Genomic DNA, 24,150 nt, shown 5'->3' with positions numbered 1-24,150 from the left:
CGGAATGAGGAAAGCCTCCACATAAGCAGTAAAGACATTCAGAACATGAGTCAGGAGGTTTGGAACGGGGAGATGTGCGAGGAAAATGAAGATGTCCCGGGAGGATGGATAGCGAAACTCGGAAGCGTGGAGCTGGCAACGCACGGACTGCATACGGAGACCCCAGCCAGGGCAGCTCAGCTTCTTGAAACAAAGGATGCCCAGTGGCTAGCACAGAATGAGGTTGGTGATGGGCGGGGAGGGATCCAGCTAAGAGTTTTGTAGGGGGTGATCTGCAGTTTTCTGTGCCGTGACTTGGTTTTATGTAATTGGAAAACTGCCTCATAGCTTTACCATAATCCTTAGGAACAAGCTGGCTGAGTCTGTTCCGTCTGAATGCACAGAGGGCAGAAACCTCTTAGTTTTCTCAAAACCGATAAAATAGAGAGAAATGCTGACGTGCACAAGTGGACGTTAAATCTAGGGCACACACGTTCCAAAACACACAGGGCGCTTGGCAAGCTCCAGCTAGAGCTGTTAAACGTCGGGGCCTATTACTGACTACGTACAGTCTGCACCACTCCCGAAGCGGGTAGCTGCGCGTCTTCCACAGTTTACGGCAGGTATTTCCATCCCAGTCATGAACACGCCGGCGAGTTTCGGCAGCACAGGAGTCAGTGCTACTCTTGCACCAGTGCATTTTCATGGCCCACTGGTAGCTTTTGTATGCATTTCAAATGAGTATAGTATAGTACAGACGTTATAAGTATACTGTGTTTCAACTTCAAATCGTTTTACCTGGAATCTTTTTCCTCTTTTGAGGAACGTTCCCCTTCTATTGCTATTAATGTTCCACTTCTATTGCTATAAGTTCAGCTATTATTTGGCACAATTAGTTCTAAATATCGCAGGGATGCGTTCCCACATGGCGTCTGCTGGGCCGGCTCTCGGCCCCAGTGTGTCCTACGGTTTACCTTTGGCTCTGTTCACTGGTGCCTTAACCAGACGACCATAATATCTGGGTACATTTTTGACTTATTTAAACCTATTCCTTTCTTATTTCAAAGGAGACGAAACCTGCCGACATGGTCTGTGGCTCAGGGAGGCCACTGCCACCTCAACATGCCAATGGCTTAATGTTGGGCCTTTTCCACGCTCTAGGTTTGCTCAACGAAAACAATCCGTCCAGCAGCAAAAAGTGTTGGGTTTTAACGATAGAATTAAATCCTCACAACTTACTAATTTCTTGGCCTTGGCAAGTTACTTAAAGCCCTGTGCCTCCTTACCCTTGTACGAGTGTAGGAGTAACAACACTTTACTCATAAGATTTACAAGGTATTGCTTGAGATAACAGGAATACGATGCTGAGCCCGGAGCTCTGGGCCTGGGATGATGGCCCAGGCTAAGGACACCTTGGCATCTACTGTGTTCTGTCATCTCTTGCTCTGGAAGTGTTGACAGGTCCAGTCATGGAAAGCAAAGTGAAATTTCATGCCGAGTTGTGAACTTTCAGTTCTGCTGGGGTGGTTTAAATTCCAGTCTAAAAATGACCTGAGTGAGTCATCTGTAATTTTCATGTGTGCCAGTCACTTTTTTCAAAGATGACGGACGGTTTGTGCCATGTTGGAAAGCATCCTCTAAGGTGTGTAGAAGGGGGAAAGGACTGATGGAAAATCCACAGTGTAGAGAGACGTCTGCCCTGTCCTGTAACATCAGGAACCACCTGGACAGTAAACCTGGCATGTGTCAGGATGGCGTATCCGGCCAGAACATCACCACCTTCCCTTTCGGACTTACCTGTGTTTGATGCCAGGAAACTCTTCCATTTATTTGACTCTGGTTCCAAAAGCGAATTAAACCTGAAAATTAGATATGAAGTAAATCTATTGCAAGTTCTCTGCCAAGATTTCAGCAAAAACTGCCCACGTTCCTGGTGCAGATTCAGGAGTGATTAACTTGTTGCCACTTACTACGCGGCTTCTTATAGATTTTATATCTGGAAAGTGAGCGCTAGAATATTATATAAGCTGGCAGGACTTATTGTATCAGAGGATAGAAATTCACGGGATACTTGTTGACAACACAGTTTAGCATTAATCTCTGGAGCACTTTGCCCATAGACACGTAAGTGAGTAGAATACGTTCTGAGCCGGTTTCCAGACGTGGGGTTAATATGAGATGGTTAATGGTGGGATTAACGTTCTCTGTTGAAGAGCCTGAAATGTCATGAAGCTTCAGTAGTGGAGCTTTGGGTGCCGCAGTCAGTCCAAGGTCCTCGTCGTAGTTGGTGAGCAGTGATGCCCGAGTGAAAGAGGATGTGAAAGATGAGTTTTAGGGACACAAACGCAGGGTGCTAACGGGGGGTGTACGGGGGCCTCTTAGCAAGCTGAAAAGTAGCAAAATATAGACCACGTGTGGCTATACCCTCCCCCTCCCCACATCCATGCTCTTGCTTCTTGCCTTACGTCTTTGCACAACTGCCACCTTCAGCTACACACACCCGGCAGCCTGTAAGGTATAGTCTGTCACCATTTGTAAGCGCTCGTCAAGGAATATTGGGGCTTCAGAAGCCTGGGTTTGCAGAGAACAGGAGCTAGCCAAGAGGTCTAATGGCTACGTCACTGCTTTTCTACCAGGGAGCTGCGAGCGGGGAGCGATTTGCAAACGGACGTAGAAGCTTTGGTTTCAGCTGTGCTGATGCTATCATCCAACTGGGTCATAGCCGCAGATTGGAGCACAGCAGCAGAGTTGTCTGGCATTAAGTAGCCCTGGTTCTGGGTGGTCCGTTCTGTTGGGAGCTGGACTTCTGCCAAGCCTCGGTTCGTCCGAGGGCAAGGTTGAGCTCCAAAGACTTGGGAAGGACCCAGCACTTTAGTGGTTCCAATATATTTTAGCGGTGCACTCCTAGCTAAATAAAAAATAAGCCCCTTCCTCGTTATGTGCACATTGATTTTTATTTAAATAATATAAATATTTAACCCTACATCTAAAAGAAAACATCATATATATATACATCATAAAAAGCACAAAGACTGAACATAGTTTTTAAAAATTAAAATTTAAAATAAATGTAAATGGAAGTTGTGCTTTCTTTCTGTGCTTCAAAGGATCGCTTTGGAGAATCGGCTCGAGAAAAGTGTTCTCGGGCTCTGGGGAGAGCTTGGTCTCCGTGGGAAGACGACATTGCTATTTGGAAGCTGAAGTTTGGAAGGCGAACATAACAACTGGGAAAGCGCAGCAGGGGTGAGAGGAGGCTTCAGTTTGGGGGTGCAGGAAGGAAGCCTGGGATCCCCCTCACAGAACTGCATTTATGACAGCAAAACCGATCCGCTTGACTCCAAGTTAGCAGAGCTGGAATGTAAATCTACCCCTCTCCTCCGTAAAGATCGCTCTGAAGACTCTGGGTCAAGCTCTATGTGTCGTTAGAAGACAAACTGTTGCCAGGTGAACCCTCTTTATCTTTAGAATATAAGCCAATAGGATATACTTATATCCTCATGGTAGACTCTGAGATTGAAAAGGTCTTTCAGGAAGAATACCCTCTCCATCTCCTTTCCCTCACCATTTTAGGCTGTAGGAGGTGAGTGAAAACTCGGGAATTCATGAGAAAGAAATGCTCAACCCCTCAATTTAGGAGTTCTCTGGGAGCCAGGTGAGGGACAAACGAGGTGGCCTGAGACTTAACAGAAAAGTCAGCCTAAAGGGGGGACGAGGTGCACAGTTTCTTTCTCAGCCGGGGAAGCAACATGGATTTCTTAGAAAACACATGCTTTTGTGTGTAATGCCAAACGAGACTGCCCTGCTGGGGAGGCATGTGAGTCAGGCTTCTCCAGAGAAACAGAACCGGTAGGAGAGCTGTTGCGGGAATTGGCTCACGTGGGTCTGGAGGCTGACAAGTCTCACATCTGCCATCTGCGTCCCGCAGACCTGGGGGGACCACTGGTGTGATTCAGTCTGAGTCCAAAGGCCCCAGAGCCAGGGGGACCGATGGCGTAAATCCCTGTCCGGGACCGGAGAAGATGGCATGAGAGGCACCACTCAAGCCCTGAGGCAGGAGAAAGGGTGACTCTTTCCTCCCTCTGCCTTCGCTCTACTCAGGCCCGATGGACTGGAGGATGCCCACCCACCTTGGGAAGGACCATCTGTGGGTTCCACTGACGCTCATGCTAATTTCACCACAAATGCTCACACCCACACGCGGAAATAGTGTTTCATCTGGACACACTGTGGCTCAGGCTGACCCGTAAAACCAACCATCCCGGGAGATCCCTGGTTCGGTCGGGTTTTGAGAGCTGAGGCGAGGAGGAGGTGCGGCCAAGGCTCATCCCTGCAGAGCTGGCTTCATGGTGCACAGCTCGCACAGTCCCACGGGGCCCCGGGCTGGGACCAGCCCGTGCGTGGCCTGACACGCCTGCACCTGGAAATTCTCAGTACTGTTTGGACAGGGGCCCGGCATCTTCATTTGCACCGCACTCCTCAGGCTGTGCAGCCGATCTCACTCATCCAACTTCTCGCCTCCAAGCTCTGTCCTCTCCCTGTTATCTGCTGCCCTTTGCGGTTCCTCTTCTGAGCTCCACCCTCCCCTTTATCAGCCGCTCACCCCAGACTTTCTCTGTTGTTTTGCATTCTGACAAAGATGTATCCGACGTGGGACCAATCCGAGCACAGTAACCAAATCAGTAAAAACGTTAGTTACAAAGTGTGACTTAATTTTGAGCTGACCAGGTCCTTGCATCGTGCATAATAAAACACTTCAGACTCTCTCAAAACAAGCCGAGAAGACTTTGTGACCTGAGACCACATGGAACATTTGCTTATACTATTTTGGTTGACTTATACTCATTTTTAAAAGCCTGTATTATCTTGTCTTTAAAACATATTATGTACAGCAGCTAATCCTGGATCCATCTGCTAACGCTGCCTCCGTGGAGCATTTGCTATTAAATGAGCTGGAAAGATGGTTTTGTTGGAAAATTAGAGTCTTTGTTTTTTTGTTTGTTTTTATAAATTTATTTATTTTATTTTTGGCTGCCTTGGGTCTTCATTGCTGCGCGCGGGCTTTCTCTAGTTGTGTCGAGCGGGGGCTACTCTTCGCTGTGGTGTGCAGTCTTCTCACTGCGGTGGCTTCTCTTGTTGCGGAGCACGAGCTCTAGGCGCACGGGCTTCAGTAGTTGTGGCACGTGGGCTCAGTAGTTGTGGCACGCGGGCTCAGTAGTTGTGGCGCATGGGCTTAGTTGCTCCGCAGCATGTGGGATCTTCCAGGACCAGGGCTTGAACCCATGTCCCCTGCATTGGCAGGCAGATTCTTAACCACTGCGCCACCAGGGAAGCCCAGAGCCTTTGTTTACAGAACACAGGTAAGATAAACGAGTGAGCAAGGAGGTTGCCAAAGGGGAGTTTTGTTCTGCTGGCCTTTAACACGATTCTTGCCCTAATTGTGGTGTCATGGATCCTGAGGAGGAGAAGAGAAACAGAGACGATGTCAAGCTCTGCAACCTCTCTCAAATAAATCGCCTTGCTACCCGTCTCTCCATTGGAGATGACTTGCCAGCGAATACTAAGGGCCATGGGGCCCGCGTCACTGACCTTCACCAGGCCCACGTGTTAGCCTTGGTAGGGCGCCCATTATGCACTGGTCGCTCCTGCGACCCGCCACTTCCTCCTACTCCAGCCGGCAGCTTCCCTTTCGGCTTTGGAGCCATTCATCAAGGCAGTGACTTTGACGCCGAGAGTCTGAATGAGGTGGGTGATGGAATGGACTCTGAAGATGCTCAACCCCAGAGCAGGGGCCTGGGCACCACTTCTTGGCGGCATCCTTTGCTTGGCGGTGCTGAGGGACGTACCACACGCCACCAACTCCGCCCTCCAACCCCGATGTCTCAGCTTCACCCTGTCCTCAAGGGACCGTGCTTAGAAAGTCAGTGTTAACTGGCCGTGTCTTGTGTTGTCCCACTGCTAAGACAGAGTGATTATAACAGCTGCAGATGAATTTTACATAAAAATCTGAAATGCCTCTCCTTTCCTTGGTCTCATAGCAGATTTCTTGTCTAGGAAATGAATGGACTTTGGAGACCCACAGATTCAAGGTTTCATCCAATTTTTAACTAATCTTAGTTTCAGTTTAACTTCAGTTCAACTGTAAACCTGGGATTCAAAATCCCTACCGCATACCATTTTCTGTGAGGTTTAAATAGGGTACATTTACGGAAGGTGCCCAGGACAATGTATTCTCTATGCGATAAAATGGTAGTTATAAAAGCAGGCATTTTAAATCTATAAAACCTGTGTGATCTGGAAGACTGTGGAATGCATCATTCTGGACGGATTTCCTATATGATCTACAATCATCCCTTTATGATCCTAAAGATATTATCAAATTTTATGAAAATATTGCCTAAATTTAGTTTAGAATTCCTCTCCAGACAAAATACATGGTATGTAATCACACGTGTGTGTGTTTGTATCTGTGTGTGTCTGTGATGTTCCAACATCCTTGTCATCATGAACAGGAGGCACGGGTAACATTCCTTCTCCAACTGCAAGCGTGATGTCCCTGAAAACCCTTTGGTAGAAGAGGTCAAGATTCGAAAGCTAATTTTATGGGGAAAAAGGTATTTGGGGGACCCTGTTTATGTTAAAGTATTTCAGATTACAAGACAAACTGCAAAGACCTTTCAAAATAGTTTGATGCTCAGTAAAATAGTGGTACCACGCTGAATAAAGAGACTAGTCATGAGGGTTTTGCACTCCTGAAAATTACATGCTGGACGTGTAAAATTAAATACGTTGCCATCTCTTGTTCACTAAATCTTCTACCTCAAAATTTCACCGAGATCGTTGTTTGGCTTTATTTCACTTAATGCGCTAGTGGAATGTCTCACCGTCTGCCCCTCCCCCTTCTGACTTTCTGACTTTTGTCTCCAAGTTGTGACCTTCCCTTTCTCGGATCTTTCCACACAAGCCTAGGACTGAAATTCTTAACGTGGTACCCAAAGCACGCTGCAAAGCTCCTCAGCTCCCCTGCGCCCTGGACTATATCTCCTCTCTCTCTTCCCAAATCCTGTGTCTTTTTTGCTACTGCTTCCTAGCAGGACTGATTTTCATAGACGTGGATAAGCATTCTCACTATTCTGGGCTGGCTGTGATGGGAGTGAGGCTGTTTCTAGGAGGTTGTGCATACAGGGAACATGGGTTGGGAAGGACACCGCGGTGGCCCTGGGCGAGCGCGCTGTCTGGGGCTAAGCGGTCCTGCTGGGCAGGGCGTTCAGTTCTCCAGGCTTCTCTCTGGAGCGTTTCGGTCGCCTCCAGGGTCAGCTGTTCCTTTGCTTTATAACAACCACAGACTGGTTTCTCCTAAAGTTCACCTAAATCATCAGGTTTTCCCATTCTGAATTTAAAGTTTATGAAGCTCACATCTCATTAGAGATTGCATCAAGGACTCTTTCCCTGTGTAATTAAACAGGCTGCATCTCAAGCTCAATTCATTTCTAACGTTTGAGTTGAAAAATCTTGAAAAACAATGTTCCAAGTTTTCTAGCTGTGCTCGGGAATTACAGCAGTAAGTATTCTCTTTCATCTTACTGAGGGACGCACACAGCTGTGAAATACGTCAGATCCGACAAGACTTCTCTGCTCAAGGTTGTGACGTTAATAACGCATAGATTCCAATCAAATTGTTACCCTTCATTTTATTTTTTATCACCCTCTTCACCACATTTGAGGCTCGTGTTTTTTCCGTTTATTTATTAGTTGTATGCCCATAGTCTTTCCCCGCCCACTGACCGCCCAACTATTCTAAGGTGTTGAATGTGATTCGTGTTGTTTTGCATAATTTTTGTAAATGATGTATAATTGTCTTATGCATATAAATCTTAAATCTATGCGAGTGACAAGTTGATGTGAAATAGATTAATCTGATTCTCAGTTTTCCCCTCATCACAAATTCTGGTTTTGTAACACCTTACACCGCCTTGTCCTCACTCTCTTACAGACTTTTGTAACCCTTAAAATATTTTTTATTGAAGTATAGCTCATTTATGATATTGTGTTAGTTTCAGGTGTATAGCAAAGGGCTTCAGTTATATATATATTTTTTCAGATTCTTTTCTATTATAGGTTATTACAAAATATTGAATATAGTTCCCTGTGCTATACAGTAAATCCTAGTTGCTTATCTATTTTATGTGTAGTAGTTTGTAATCATAAGTTTGTTTTCTGTGTCTGTGGGCTGTTTCTGTTTTGTATATATATTCATTTGTATTATTTTTTAGATTCCACATGTAAGTGATATCATATAGTATTTGTCTTTCTCTGTCTGACTTACTTCACTTAGCGTGATAATCTCTCAGTCCATTCCTGTTTCTGCAAATGGCAATATTTCATTCTTCTGTATGGCTGGGTAGTATTCCACTGTGCATATGTACCACATCTTCTTAATCCAGTCACCTGTTGTTGGACACATAGGTTGCTTCCATGTCTTGGCTATTGTAAATAGAGCTGCTATGAACATAGGGGTGCATGTTGTATCTTTTCGAATTAGAGTCTTCTCCGATATATGCCCAGGAGTGGGATTGCTGAATCATATTGTAGCTCTATTTTTAGTTTTTTAAAAACCTCTAAGAGTATAGAGTTTCCTTAAAATACTTTTAAAAGAAAGTTTATTTTTTAGTACACTTAAGATTTTATAGCCTTCCAAACCAAAACAGTAAATAGAACGTCAGAACTTTAAAGATTGGCGAAAACACCCAAATCAGAATACTTCCAAACAACCCTGATTACTCACTATAACGTTCGGTCGTAACAATGAATCCACCAGACCTTAAACTTGTCTTGATCCCGTCCAGCCTCTTCCAAAGAAAAGCTGGGGGGCTTAAAAGGGTTTGCTTTCAGCTTCCTGGGCCTGTTTCCACCCAGCTCCTTCGGTGGGCCAGACGTTCAGCTCACCCTCCTACCACGGCTGACACGTCCTCGTCTTTCGCCTTTTCCATCTGGCCTTTTCTAGCCAATTAGAAACTAGCCTGTCCGTGCAAAGTATGTCCCAGCTGGGATACTCTGAGGGTGAAAGGAGACCTATTCAGAAGGAAGCAGGGGCAGTAGGTGGAACCCACGGCTGTTCTAAGCAAAGGAAGACTTGTGGTCACTCTATGAAAAGCTGAAAGTCACCTTGAGCCCAGGGCTTATGTCTTTAATAACTGGGATTGCACTGCCTTCCAGCCCCAAATGACTGAATAGCAGGTCAGGCGCTGCGACAAAGTTGGTTAGGGGATATTTTTGGCGGAGGGGGGCGGCCCCTCCAGTCACATCACCCCAGCTCCCCTGCCGTCTTCTCCCCTCTGTGTCCCACAGCCCCGGGGACACGGGCTTTGCAGACACTCGCCCTCCCTGGGCCGTAAGAGCAGAGATGCTCAGCCCCCGAGGACGGGCCCTGGCGTGAGGGGAGCCGTGCGTGTCTAGCGTCTCCGTCGCCACACAGAGTTTCTTTGCTCTGAGAGCCGTTGGGGAAGAGGGGCGGAAACGTCAGAGGCAGCGGATTTGTCTGGGACAGACCTGACTTCCTGCCGGAGGAATCCCTCTCTGGTTAGGCCGCGAGTTTCAGAAGAGTCACGCGTCTCTTTTCTTAGAATCTTATTCTCTCACAAAAACAACCAGGACAAGTTCCTAAAACAATAGGTACCTGAGAAGTTACTCCTTCCCATTAGTCAATCTTCTGCTTTATCTCGATTTGTCAAAGGCCGGTAAATACCTCTGTAGGAATTTATTAAAATTGCTGCTTCCCAGACAAAAATGGCTTTCCTGTCAAGTTCAGCAAGATTTCACACAGATTTTCCTGAACAGGACCTGGTTTGCTCTGCATGTCCTCTGCGTGTGCCGGGCACCTATGTCCTGCCAACGGGAAGGGCACCCAGAGGTCATCAGAACAACGTCCTCTTTGTTGGAGCCTCTCCTGACGTGAGAGATGGGCCTTCCCTATGTTTCCAGAGGGTCCATTGAACTGTGGGGCTGCTATAGTCACAGAAAAGAGTTGTTTTCTGTGGAAGACACCCCTTTCTTGGTGGAAAGGTTCCTATATGATAGTGGGTCCTCTCCACCACCAACTTTTATAGCTAAGCTTGTGAAACAGCTGAAGGCTCTCATATGCTTCTGCACGAAATCTGTTCTTATAATTTGAATGCCTTACTTTGAACCAGACACTCTATTAAATAACAGTGACAACAGCAAGAAAGATAACAGCGTTTCTCACTTGTCCTGATACCCAAGCGGGAGGAGAGAATCAGCAAAGAAAGGGGCCCAGGCTCCGTGAGTGCTGGATGCTACGCAGCTGTTGCCACCTGCTTCCTAAAAGGCACATCACACAGCTCCTGATAAAACTCAGGCCACACTGCCCTCCGGCCGAGGCCCTCCGTTGCCAGGCACTGTGCTAAGAGTGCTTTCTGAACGTTTCTCAACACTTGAATTTTACAAGCAAAAAAAAAAAGAGAGACTTGGGAAAATTAAGGACAGACTTCCAGGTGATATAAGACTGCAGATCCAGGGCTGGAGGCTGACATCCCAGTGGGTCTAAGGAGCCCATCTTCTGCCTGCCCTGTGCGGCCGAGCTGACCAGCCTAAGCACGATGGATCTAGCGTGAGCCTCTGCTGTTTTCTGACTGCTTCCTGGATGTGAGCGTTTCCATACAATCTCCAAGAGAGGTTTCTGCTCCTTACAGGCATTTTCTGTGATGACATCCTCATGTATTCTGTACAATAAGCACAGTGCTTGGCAGGAAACAAGGACACAGTAATTGTCTGTTGTTCGGAATGAAGGGTAGAGCACCTGCCCCTGTATTCCTTTGTTTTATATGCAGGGAAAAGACACTGTCCCTATTTCTCTGGCTCCATAATTTGTGCTCAGAAAGACAAAGTAAAACGTGAAAACTAATTTATCAGTATGGGTCAGCTCCTCCAGAACATGAGTGGTCTCTTTTTTGCTGCATTAATAACTTGCTAGCATTTTAGAAGAAACCAAGGCGCTAATGAAGTGCTAATCACCCCACCCGCACACACCCTTTTAAGCAGCTAATTACGACTAACAGCTATGCAACCATATCAACTTTAACATCTAATGAATTCAACCTTATGAAGAAAAATGATTAATGAGTACGGTCTCTACATAACTTACTACGAAAAGGTCAGAGAGGCTATTCAGAGTCAGATGTTGGAAACGTTGCCAGTTGCAGAATGGCTTTATCCCAATCTGTTATCCAAAATAAAAAGCGATGTCTTCATAGCTCATTTTTGTAAGCAGTCTGGAGGTTCATCCAGCATTCAACTCCCAGGGCCAAGAGAAACTTTGAAAATTTCAGCATTTCTCTCCTTAGCACAGTCAAGGAGTTCTTTCTCTCTACGGGGTTGGTACCTCATTTGCAAGTTTTAAGAGAGCTTTGCACGCTGGAAGGATTTGGGACTCCAGGGCAGCAATGAACCGGGCCTCACGCTTGTCCCTGTTGGTTTGCCATCTAGATTCTGTGCCTGTTTAATGTCCTTTTCAATGACTGAGTGCATAACTGCCCTACGGCTATATGCAAACCATTTTTGGACTTTGCAATTTCTCCCGGCTTCCGCTGCATGCTCATTGTTAAGTTTTTACAGTGTTCTTGAATGATAACATAGAAGCAGAGTGCAAAAATTAATAGGAAGTTATCTTTTTTAAAAAAAAAGAACGGAACGAATGAGGTTTTCTATTTTAAGCTTTTGTTGTGTAATAGCTTTCCCATCACACTGGTCTTGAAAGCTAAGTCGCACAGCTGACGTGCATGCCTGCACGAGGCTCAAAACACTTCATTCCTGTTGCCTCGCTCCCATCTGTAGCTACCCGAGTTCCCCTCAGTCTGACCTCCAGCTTCCAATGTGCATCTTCATCCCCCAAAGCACGGGGCCCCAAAAGGGAATGCTGCGTGAGTTCCTAAACAGAGCTGTTCCTGCTGGGCGCCCCGGCCCCCTCCTGGGCAGCCACCTCCTTGCCAGGCTGGCACCTACGGCTGGGACCTCTCAGTGCCAACACTGTGGGTCCTGTCTCCCTGGGAGAACGAGTCTCTGCCTTTGAGTTACACCCTTTGGATGACAGCAAAGCCATGCTTCTTGTGTCTTAACGTTATAAAAACTTTCAACACTTTCAGTTCTGACTTACATCCTCTCTTCCAAGATTCTAAATCCTGGAGCTAGACTGGGAAGGACAGGAATGGTAACCGCTAGGCAGTGTGTCTCCTGATGGTAATAATACTGCTCTCCAGGCCTGCTCTGCCCGAGTTATAACATCGTGATGGCCCCCTTTGCCCGCAGCCCAACAGCAGGGAGCCCCTCTTAGGCCAATTTTGTGATACCCAAGCCAATAAGCTTTCATTAAAACATTTCCTCCATAACCTCAAATCTATTACTCAGTATTCCCAGGTCTGGTGGGGGCCATATTTAGAAGTATCTGCTTCACTGCTCAAAATCTAGTGGCTCTGTTATATTAATAATTATGCCCTGCTACTACTTTACTCCTTTTCCGTTTTTAACCTGGAAGATTTGGGTAATAATTTAGATGGGAATGTTTGCTACTTGGTCTTCATCAATCATGTGATGGCCAGCTTTTATATAAGTATCGTCTCTATAGAAACTAAACATAAAACATGTGGATGTGTTTTAGTGCATGTATAGCCCATGTACCCATACGTAAATACAACACACCATGTTTCCCAGAGTGTAATAACCTTCCCTTCCACCCTCAGGTTTAATATTTGGCTAGTTCTTGAGAGCGATACTATGCTTAGCCTTCTAATGTTTTCCCTGGAGTGCCAGCGCAGGGCTGGCACTAGAGGTCATTATATAAGGATACCAGGTGAGCCCTTTGACTCTTTATGAAGTTACTTACTCAAGATAAGGAGAATTTCATTATTGCTTATACAGTAACGTGTAAGGGCTTGGGTTTTAGAGTCAAGCATCGTAGGTCTGAATGCCGGTTCTGCCCTGTATTAACTCCATGACCTGGAGCAGGTGACAATGCTTGGTTTTGCCTTCACTTTCTCATTTATAAAATTGGGATAATAATAGTACACATACCATAAAGGTGTAAAGGTTAAGGGAGTTAACACTTGCATAGCGTTTAACGCATTGCCTTACAGAATAAGAGCTTAAAAATGTTAGCTCTTGGGTTATCAATTCTCACATCACTAAACGGCTTGCTTTAAGGTGACAATTATGGTTTTTTGTTTGTTTATTTTTGGAAATTAAAACTGAGCACCTCACGAAAATACAAAAAGAAAAATCAATCATGAGACATTGAACAGCGGTCTGAGAAGCAAAGCCAGACTTGGAAACCAGGCTCGGGATCCTAAATTGAGGACTACGGTCAGAACCTACAACGGCAGTTGAATTAAGGGCTTTTCCATGACATTCTCGATTTCAAATATTCTCTCCAGCCATTCCTATAATAAAGATATTTGAAACAATGCTCCCTGTAGCCACATCCATAGAGAATCTTAAACTCACATAGTAGCTTCGGTCAGGACCTGGAAGTTAGACTTTAAACAAACTGTAAGGCGATTCTGAGCCAGGTCCACAAAGCCTAAAGGAGTTTAACAGGCCCGCATCAACAGGGCAGCACAGGCGGGCTGGGGCCAAGCCCACACAGTCTGTCATTCTCCTTCTCAAGTCCACGGGGACACTAATCGTTAGCTGGGGAAGAAGACTGCAGTCCACAGGTCACTCTCACCTTATTAGTAAAAAACTGGGCATTCCTGAGCCAGACAGGTCCTGACGGGCAGACCCTGACAGACAGACCCTGACTGCGTCTTAAGCTCCTGTTCCTACTGGAAATCATCTCGCTGCTTCTCAACCAGTCTTGGCATTAACAATCATCCTGAAGAAAACAGTTAAACATTTATTTAAAAAATAAAAGCGCGGCTCTTTCTCTATCTTGTACTTTACCGGGCAGGGAACGGCTGCTTTCCGCTTCATATGTGTTCTCTCCATCAAAGCCACTAATACACAATCCCAAAAGTCTGAAAAACCTATCCTGGCACGAGAAGCCTAAAATAATTTCTTCTGAGGCAAAGTCAGGGGTGTGAAGTCTAATGCATATTTTATATCTTAGTTTAATTCATCTACTGGTGTAAACCTTTAATCCTAAATCTCCCCACTGGCTTAGGGAGGGCGTGTAGAAAGTGGTCAACATTGGGGTCGCATGGCCTAATACTAAAAGCGGCCAATGCCGCCGCTCTCAGAGCATTCACCTACGTGCACCGTGGAGGAACTGGGGTGACGAAATCACTCGGAAAGCGGAGGGTCCTGGCGAGCCAAGTCATGTGTTACTGCGCAGTGAAGTAGGAGGTTGGCCATCACTTTTCCTGGAGGTTCCGCTTGTGGCTGTTTTAAAAAGCTTTCCCTTTTTAGAATTAAATGTGAACATTTATAATATTTCAGAGTCTGACATTTCATCCTTCTAGATGAAAGCTAATTGTTAGGAGAGGCTCCTGGGCACGCTCTCTATCAAAAGGTGGGTGGATGTATCTATAGAGACTCAAAGTCAACACCTTCTCGTTTCTCATCAATAAGGAGAGCTAATCTCCCAGCACTAACTTGAAATGTTTTTGGCTCCTTTGTTTGGAATAATTCATCATGGAACACCCGGGAACTCATAAAAGCTTTGCACCTTCAAATAACCTTCTAGCCTAAACTGTTCTGGGTGTATCGGCATTTCTTTTGATTATTAATATGAAAGACAAGTTTCATATTGTTTGGTGCCAACAGGAAGGAAACGTGACCAGCGAAATTTGTTCTCAGTGTGTCTAATGTTGCATGAGTGCAGAATTCTCTTCTCCTGAAGGCTCTGTCTCCGCCTTTGGTGAACTTGGCAACATAAACATTTTGATCTTCTCGATTATAGATAGCATCTGGGTGAAATGACCAAGTTCTTCACTGAACTCTTTGAGGGTTTCCTTTAAAGGCTTTCTTATTTGGGCGTTTGTTCCTATATATTTTTATGGTTATCATTATTGTGCAACCATAAAAATGAGTTTGTGGTTGAATTCAGGTTGAGGAAAGCAATACATGCTAAATGCAGCGATTTTGACATGATTTGATAAGCAAATCAACCTCCCGTGAAGAAAGGAGCTCTGCAGTCGGGGGACTGCTGTGTATCAGAAAATAACCCACGTAGCTTAAAAACATGCCTGACGTGGAATCTCCAAATGTTACAAAATTTATGGTTTACATTACGTAGTTGCCAAACCCCCTCAAAACATAGGCTTCTTTAAAGGGGTGTAAAATAAGACCGCTAACATTGGAACATAATGCAAGCAAATCGGGTAAAGTAATGAAGAAGAAGGAGCATTTCAGCTTCAGTTATTAAATATTAGCTCTACGCAGGCAAGCCACTTGAGGTCTTAAGCTTTCTTCCGGCCAAGGCAAGGAAGGAAATGGGTCGAATTAAGTAACTAAGGATGGGGCAAGAGGAAATATGGTTTTCCTTTGAGAGAGAGCTCAGCCTCTCTCTCTCAGGTGGGTCTGTGCGGCCACTGAGAGTTGAAATCTCGCCAAGAACACACACTTATATGAATATATACATTTCACTCATAGATTTATCTTTCAAACAGCAGTTCCCTCAACTGCAAATAGCAACTGGCAGCTCAAGGTGTATCAGGAAGAGAGTTAAAACCGGAAGCAGAGTTTGTAAGTGTGATCTTGAGAGTAAGTGCATAGGAGACTTTGCTTCTGATCTTCTCTGTGAAGTGAGTGGCATGGGTTGCCAGCTACAGTCTCGTCATCTAATTGCGCACTTACGGCATCATCGTTATAATAAGCATGTAAATATAATGGCAATCGCAGCTGTAATCTCCTGCGTGAATGTGGTCCTGAATCTGTAAATAGTGTCTAGAATAATTCATGGCGAAGTATCTAGTTCAGATTTAAAGATGGACATAATCACTAAGGAACGTGGACGATGGTATTCGTCTATTTAATCGCACATAGAAATGGTGTAAATTGCAGTTGAGCCTGTAAAGCACGACCGCTGGTGGATCGAGACCAACAGCCCTGGTCTTGTGTGAAAGAATCGCCGCCACGTCAGGGCTCCTGCTCCTCGAGACGCATCTCACATCCTTTTTCATCTGCTGGGCGTCCCGGGAAGCTGACCTCCATGATGGACTTGGCGATAGTAGGGAGCATGGTCAAGGGAGCAAAGGCCAGAATGGGATAGAGAGTTTGGAGAAGTTATTTCCTGGGACCCTTCCTTCCAGTTGGGCGATGTGACACTCCACCTATGGCCATGCCTCCTATCTCCCAGCCCTCCTCATGTACTGGCTACCCGGCCACCCTTTCCACTTGCTCCCTGCCCTTGCTCCTTTGGGGCCTTGGGCAGCGGCCCTCTGACATTGCTATAGCTCCAGGGTACTACGTAACCATTTTTGTAAATAATCCAATCTGAGGTAGCTCTCTGAGACTTGCCTGGATCCGGACTGAGAGATATATGCATATATATAATTAAAGACGTTAATTATGGCTTTAAACTCAATATGGAAAATGACCTCTTTGAAAATTTGGCTTTCTTAAAATTTAAGTTTCCTCTATCTTAATTATCTTATAACGACTCAGGTCATTTTAAAAATCAAGGAAATCGTAATGAAAACAACACGCTGTTAAGCATTTACATTCGATGTCCGCTTAAATCTCACCCGAGTCCTTTGCAGTGTGTATGACTCCCATCCCGTTTTCTACGTGAAGAAATGGCTTAAGAGCATTTGCACAGACGGAGGCGGAAAGGTCCAGATTAGTACCTGCATTTGTATTCTCTAATCCACAGGCTTCAATAGAAGGAACGGGTGATTCAGACACAGAGGAGGGGCTGGAAAGAAGGGTCGGCTGAGAGAGAAAGATTCCCATAAAGGAAAGAAAAGAAAGGTGAAAGCAATGATGAACAGGAGAGTAATCCGCCCAAAGAAGTCAAACTGAATGGTTGGAAGAAAGCAGTGCGCACAAAGCAAAATGGGAGAGACAGGGAAGGTGTGAGTGTGGGGCAGTGAGGGAGACGGGAAGGTCCAGGAAACAGCATCTTTACATAACCTGGCCTTGCAGCTCTTACCTCCCCTGACTCAAGACTGAAGGAAACTGGGAGGAGGGGGGGAGGGGAGGGGGAGGGACAAGGAGTTGGGGGATGGGGAAGAGAGAGGGCAGGGGATGGGCCAGGGGAAGAGGGAGATAGGAGACAAATGATCAATCAGTGCCTTTTCTGTAAAAGACAGCTGTCAATGTTTTACTTTCATTATTACTATCTAGTCAAACCTAGCATGAAGACCTAGCCTTAGTGGAATTTTCAATGAGAGAAAGTTCCAGAGGCAGGAAGCATCTTCCAAATGAACTAGACAACATTCCAAGCAACCGAACACCCGCTTCCAAGTCACAATAACGCTGCTTGGACAGTCAGGGTGAGAGCAGTTAAGGTCAGGGCTGCATATTGTCCAGTTTTGAACCTGAGTGTCTGGTGTTTGAGCTTCCTGCTGAGCAAAAAGTTTTGAAAATACTTGACATGTGATGCTTGACCTTTCAAATTCAGAAAGAATACTACAGATACTACCCAAGTCTTCGTCCCACCACCCACTGACATTGTCCTTATCAAGGTCACCAGCAATTTGCACTCTGCCCCATCAGGGGTCACGTCGCAGCCCTCATCTTACTCGTCCTAACAGCCATCGATCTATGGGAGTACACCCTATGTGCACCACTTTCTCCCGTTCCTCCCAGGACACCACTCCTTCTGGATTCTGCCCCCTGGCTGGACGCTTTTCTGGATCCTTCTCCATGTCCTAACTCCAAATGGGGCTTCAGACCTCAGTTCCTGAGTTTGTCTTCACTGCCCCATCCCACATCTTCACATGCCACCTCTAGCCCAAGGGCTCCCAAATTTGCATCTCCAGCTCCAGTTTCTGCCTTGACACCCCAATCATATGTTCAACTGTCCACTCTGCATTTCCCCTTGGGAGTCTAACAGGCATCTCAAATTCAACATGTTCTAAACCGAAACTCTTCCTCCTCACGCAAGTCCCTCCTTTTCCTGGCTTCCCCTTCTCAGTAAGTGGTGCCCCAAGCCCAAGAGTCACTCCTAATCCCTTTCCTTCGTATCTTCATCTAACGCAGCTCCACCTGCTAAATATGGCCTGAAGCTAGTCGCTTCCCCTCAGAACCACCACTACCGTTGCATTCAGCTTATGTCCCTTTGCCCGGACAGTCACACCAGCCACGGGGCTGATTTCCTGCTTCAACTGCAGTCTCTTCTCCACTTAGCAGCCTGGGTGGTCTCCCGACAGAAGATCAGGTGATGCCATTTCTCTACTCAATATTTCCTAATGGTTTCGACCACGGGGAGAAAAAGTCAAAGTCGTCATGATGGCTTAAGTGTCCTGCAAGGATCTGGTCCTGCCTACTTTCCCTGACTCATTTTTGGTCATTGCCTCCTTATTCCATATCAATCACATTGGTCTTTTCACCAGTACGTGAAGGTGTTAAGCTTGTTTCTCCGCGTCTTCTCCCTTTCTGCTCCTTCCGCCTTACAATCTCTTCGTCTTGATATTTTTATGGTTCTCTCTTGCACTATTTTCAAATTTTGACTTCTCTGACCACCTTACCTAAAATATAGTTTTTTTTTCTTTCCATAAACCTGTGATTTGTAGTCCTTTAACTTGCCATATTATTTTTTATAGCACTTATAATTACCAGCCATTATAGTATACATTTGTTAGTTTGTTGTCTCATTTTAGAATATAGCTTCATGGTGGCAAAAACTTTGCTTTCAAATGAAAACTTTCAAGGAAAACTTTGTTTTCATTGTTACACCCTTGGTGCCGATACCATTCGTGGTAGACGCTCAATAAATCTTTGCTGAATCAATGACTCTCTATTGCCGACTGTTACTACCCTGAACAGTCACACACAGGTAGTGAGAATCTCAAAAAAAGGCCTATGTGTATATTTGTGTATGTGTGTATATATATATTGTGAGTTTATGTGGGTGTGTGATACCCCAGAACCAGCTACCGACAAGATCTAAAATTACACCCCAACACCACTGGGTACACTTAGCACCCATATATTGGTTTCTAAACACCTTTCTACACTTAAAGGAATGAGAAATTCTTGAAGAAATGGCAGAGTCCAGGTCTGGAGCAGAAACAGTATAATACAAACCTGAAATATCTTAATATACCAGAAAGCAAGAACTGCCCCAAGGCTGACGGGTGTTTTAAAAAACGCAGGCAGCATGTTGAAGACAAATTTAGAGAAATTAAAGCATCATAAAGAAGGAAAACTATTAGTTATTGAAACACATGTTCAAGGTTTCAAGGGAGATTGAGAGAGAGAGACAAGGACAGAGCATGTCTTTTATAATTGGTCTAATTTTTGCACCAGCATCTAATCAAGTTCCATACATTGTCTTTGATTGTTAATTAAAGTAATCAAATAAGCTAAAAAGCAGAAACTGTTTCCTAAAGGAAGGCTTGATAATATAATTCTAAGACTTGCTGGAGAAGAGCCTTTCCCCATTACTCAGCAATATGTTTGAAAGTTGGGGACATGCCAGCTGCAACCTGAGTCTCTTCCTGGCCAAAGGGAGGGTGAGGCTGGAGAGCTTAGGTCTATGGGTTGACCACTAACCACCGTTGTCGGGTCACGTCCTCCTTTCAACCCTGCCACATTGACGTTGCTGAAAATAGAGAATTCATGGAGCTTCCAAATGACATTTTGCAATGGCATGCCATTAACATATACGTCTAGTGTATATTTGCCTAACACCTTGGGGAAAAATACATTTTCCCAGATGTGCTACCCTCAAAATCCTGAATTACAAGGAGACAAGGAGCACGCTCCCACTGGTGATTAATGGGCCATATGAGCTACAGCTTCCAGGCAGCTCTGGGTCCCCATTGTCTGCCACCCATTATCTGGGGGAATTTAAAGGGATGGTAATTTGCTCCTTTCTTCCTTCTCTGATATCCAAAGAATACACTGCTCCAGCTAGACAAATGCATTTTGCATCTTTTTAAAATGAGGAACCAAAAATAACTCCGGGAGTAACCAAACAAAGAAAATAAGGATTTTAAGAATTCTTGCTTTTTCTCTACACGAGTGCAATTTTAAAAAGGGGAAAAAGAAAAATTGGCAGGTTTTTTCATTGCTAATTAAAAAGTTATTTTAATGGCAGAGCAGAATATTTAGGAAAAGTTATAGGACCAAGGAACATGACAGAACTAAATGAACACCCACACATCTTTACAATGTAATCTAAACATCACGTGAATATTTTTAAAATCACAATAAAGTGAAATTCTCAGAATATATGTTGATAAACATAATCATAATTCATAAACATTACTGAATACCTTGGTAAACGTAATCTTTTTTATTTCATTTCTATATTTTGTTTCCTTTTATAGTGTGATAACCATTCTAAAAAACTTCAGTGTGCCAAATAAGTATGATCTAGTGACCATGAATTGATTCTGTGATAGTTCAGGATCTTGTAATGTCCTAGGGTTATCTTTGCTACCATTCTCTCTGCAGTAATTACCCCTGAGTGTGTGATTGTGGAAGGTTTAGGACATAAAACCAAATGGCTATTAAAGTCAGGACAAATCATGGACAGCATTTCCTCATATGAACTGGTTTTCTTGGCATTTATCCGTTTCTTCAGGTGAGTCAGATAATTAAATCATTTTTGCTGAAACATTGCTTTCACAGGTGTTCACTCACTGGTCCTTCATCCTGCCCTGTCCCAAGACACTCTCACATCTGTTTGTCGCAAACATCTTCAGAGCCCCTTGTATTTCTCCTTATTTGTCCTTCACATTGTGAGAGACACAGCAAAGTGTAAAAAGCATCCAATTCAGTCTGCATCTCTGGTTTCAAGAACAATTTTACGTTACCTGGAAATCAATTCAATTTCATTACAAGCAAAATCCCTATTTAATCCCATGCGTTATGTAATGATATGTCAAATCTCACCAACAAAATGAACCCATTGTTTGTTGAGCTCCTCTTTGCTAAGAGTTATTAATGAAGTGTCATTCGTTTCCTTCAGCCATGGTGTAGATTCATAAATAGAGCCACAATTCTGCTGTTTTAGATCCAGAGTCCCTTTTAGATAAGGCTGCCCTGCCTGTGCACTTCCAAGGCTGGTAATGGCCAAGGCAAGCAGAGCCCAGTGCACTCTGTATCCGTGTCAGCTGCTCGCGATGCTAAGATTTGATTTTGCTGTTCAGTTTTATGAGGCTGTCGGACCTCCTGGTGAAATGAGGACTTCTATATATTAATGTCATCATGAGTTCTACCATCACTGCTGGGTCTCAATCTGGAGAAACAAGGTCCTCTTGGTTTGCAGTAATGTCCCCAACACAGTGGTTACTGTGATACGTCAGGGCTTAGATTGCCTACCCATGCTTGGGATCTCATTGCTTGTGCTTTACATCCAAAGGGTCATTGCTAAGACCCTTGTCAAGGACCTTTCCCCCTATGTTTCTATCTAGGGGTATTATGGTTTCAGGTCTTACCTTGAAGTCTTTAATCCATTTTGGGTTATTTAATGTGCATAGTGTAAGATAGGGGTCTAGTTTCGTTCTTTTGCATGTGAATATCTAAGTTTCCCAGCACCATTTATTGACAAGACTGTTTTTTCTCCATTGAGTATTCTTGGCCCCCTTGTCAAATATTAGTTGACTTTAAGTGCTTGAGTTTATGTCTGGGCTCTCTGTTTTGGTCCATTGATCTATGTGTCTGTTTTCATGCCAGGACCACACTGTTTTGATTACTGTAACTTTACAATATAATTTAAAATCAGGAAGTGTGATGCTTCCCACTTTCCTCTTCTTTCTCAGAATTTCTTCGGCTATTTGTGGTCTTTTGTGGTCCCAAATGAATTTTAGGACAATAGCTCCCACTGCTGAGGGTGGCCAGGATCACTTGCCCTCTCAGTGACCTCCCCTTCCCACATGGAATTCCAGTCCAGCAGTGGGTTGGGGTGGGGTTGGGGCTGCTTGGCTGGGAGGTAGCTGACGTTGCTTTCCTGGACCCCCTGCTTCTTTGTACCCCTGCAAGAGCTCAAGTCACCTCTCTCTTCCTTGCAGCCTAAAAGAGCCTCGCCAAAACAAAGCACCTGCCCTGCCGTGGAGCTGGGAATGCAGGTTGTCTTTCTGTTCCATTCCTTCCAGAGGTGGCTGACCCCTTGGCTGCAAGCACAGATGCCTTTATCAGAATTCCTGCAATGAGGCATCTCCCCCCGTGACGCAGGCTTTCTCTCCTACCTGACTGCTAGATGCGTTTGTCTTTCCTTGTCTAAAAGATTCATCTCTGTTTGATTTGATAGAGTTTGATGCATGAATTAATGATTTACAAGCCAAAGGGATAAGGCTAGGCCATTTATTCTCTATTGTAATGACCACTGACTGGGTGCTTTCTGTATGCATAACCATACCAAAGAAGTAAGTTTATCGTTTTTTAAATATTTTATATATTGGTTAGAAGTTTGCAAAGAAAGATAGGAAGCTTTCTTTACTTCAGGCTATTAAATGGAATGTGCAGCGTGATAAAGCTCTGCTTTACTGTCGCAAAACAAAGGCTCCTGAATTTCCCCAAGACCAGGTCGGGCTTCAGCCACTGAGCAAAAAGTAGCAAGATCCAGTACAGTTATTACTTTTACATTCTTTTGGAAAGACCAGGTCCTCATCATTGCATACGTAGAGTGTAACCATGAGTGATCAGGCCCTGGGGAAATGAATCACCCAACCAGATGAACAGGAAATTGATGACTAAAATCAGAAATTAAAGTTAAATTTCATAATTATCAAAGTCATCTTTGTTGTCTCAGTCTCATCGGAGGGGTACGGCAGGAGGACCAAGATACTTGGGGTGCTGGGTCGGCGGCCCTGAGCAATGTATACACATCTGAGAAGTTCCTGTCACTTGCCTTTGCCGTTTCTAGGCTTCCGACAGTTAATCTCTCTGTATTTCCAAAATCATCTCAGAGAAGCTCCATTAATTGCCTCACAACCTGTATTCTATTTGTCATGTTTTGTAGAAATTACAACGATGCTTTAATTTGGGAGCTTTTAACATTTTTGTTTAAAATTCTCAGAGTGTCTGATGAAAGCACAGAAGCCACATCCTCCCGCAACGTGTCTGGGTCCCTTGGAGAGAGTTTCTGGATGCCCGGCCTCCTCTGTGGACCCATCTCAGCCCTTTCAGTAGACTGTGGCAAAATACCATTTATCACTGGTAAATGATCCATAAAATAAATCACTGGCATATTAAACTTTAATAATTTATCAGTTTAAGCTGAGGTTCACTCTCCTTTTTTTCAAGATGAATAAAGCTAACGAGAAACATTTGAAGAGTGATGTCTCATTTTTAATATTGGCAACTTATCACTGATAACACAGTGGTGAATGCGGTTAGTTTATGAGTAAAATCAATGCAGCTGATTGTAATATTTCTGGTTTTTTAATGCATTTCCCCAGTTTGCTCTAACATCAGAAGCACACTCAGGAAGCAGAGAGTCAGGATGTAACTTTGGCCGATGCTTTGAACACAAGACAATTAGCTCCTATTTAACTAGACTGTACCTTGTCCAGGGACCCATGCTTTAACAGTTTCCATGCCTTATTTCATTCTAATCTAATAACAATCCTATGAGCGGGTACTACAAGTGCACTGCCCCTCTCATGTAGCTGTCTGATCTTTGTTTGTTGACTAAATTAATTTCCCAAAGAAAACGAGGCTTAGAGAGTTGAAGTAACTTATTAAAAGCCAACCAACTTCTAAGTGCTAGAACTGAGTCTGAATCCTGATGCAAGCCTGAGCGACCGGGCCACGCCTCTCTTGTAACTAGAACAGGAGGTGCACTGTCTCACCTTATGCTTTCAGAGCTCTGCTTCCCTGGGCCTTTCCTGTTGTCTGTGTCTTTTGATAATCAGAGAGATCAGCTCAGATGTGGGCCCCTGAGGTGGGGAAGCTGAGCGATCTTCCAGAGCTGGGGTGATGTCCACAGTAGGATGAGTGGGGAAGGCCCTGCAGCTTCGTGGGGAGGTGAGGTTCCCCCAGTGCCATCCACTCTGCTTGTAGCTCTGACGGAACAAGACAGATGAGAACAATGGCCAAGAAACGTCCCCT

Source organism: Pseudorca crassidens, chromosome 14 (genome assembly GCF_039906515.1).
Source record: "Pseudorca crassidens isolate mPseCra1 chromosome 14, mPseCra1.hap1, whole genome shotgun sequence".
Taxonomy (NCBI): Eukaryota; Metazoa; Chordata; class Mammalia; order Artiodactyla; family Delphinidae; genus Pseudorca; species Pseudorca crassidens.
Note: the sequence above shows the minus strand (reverse complement) of the source record.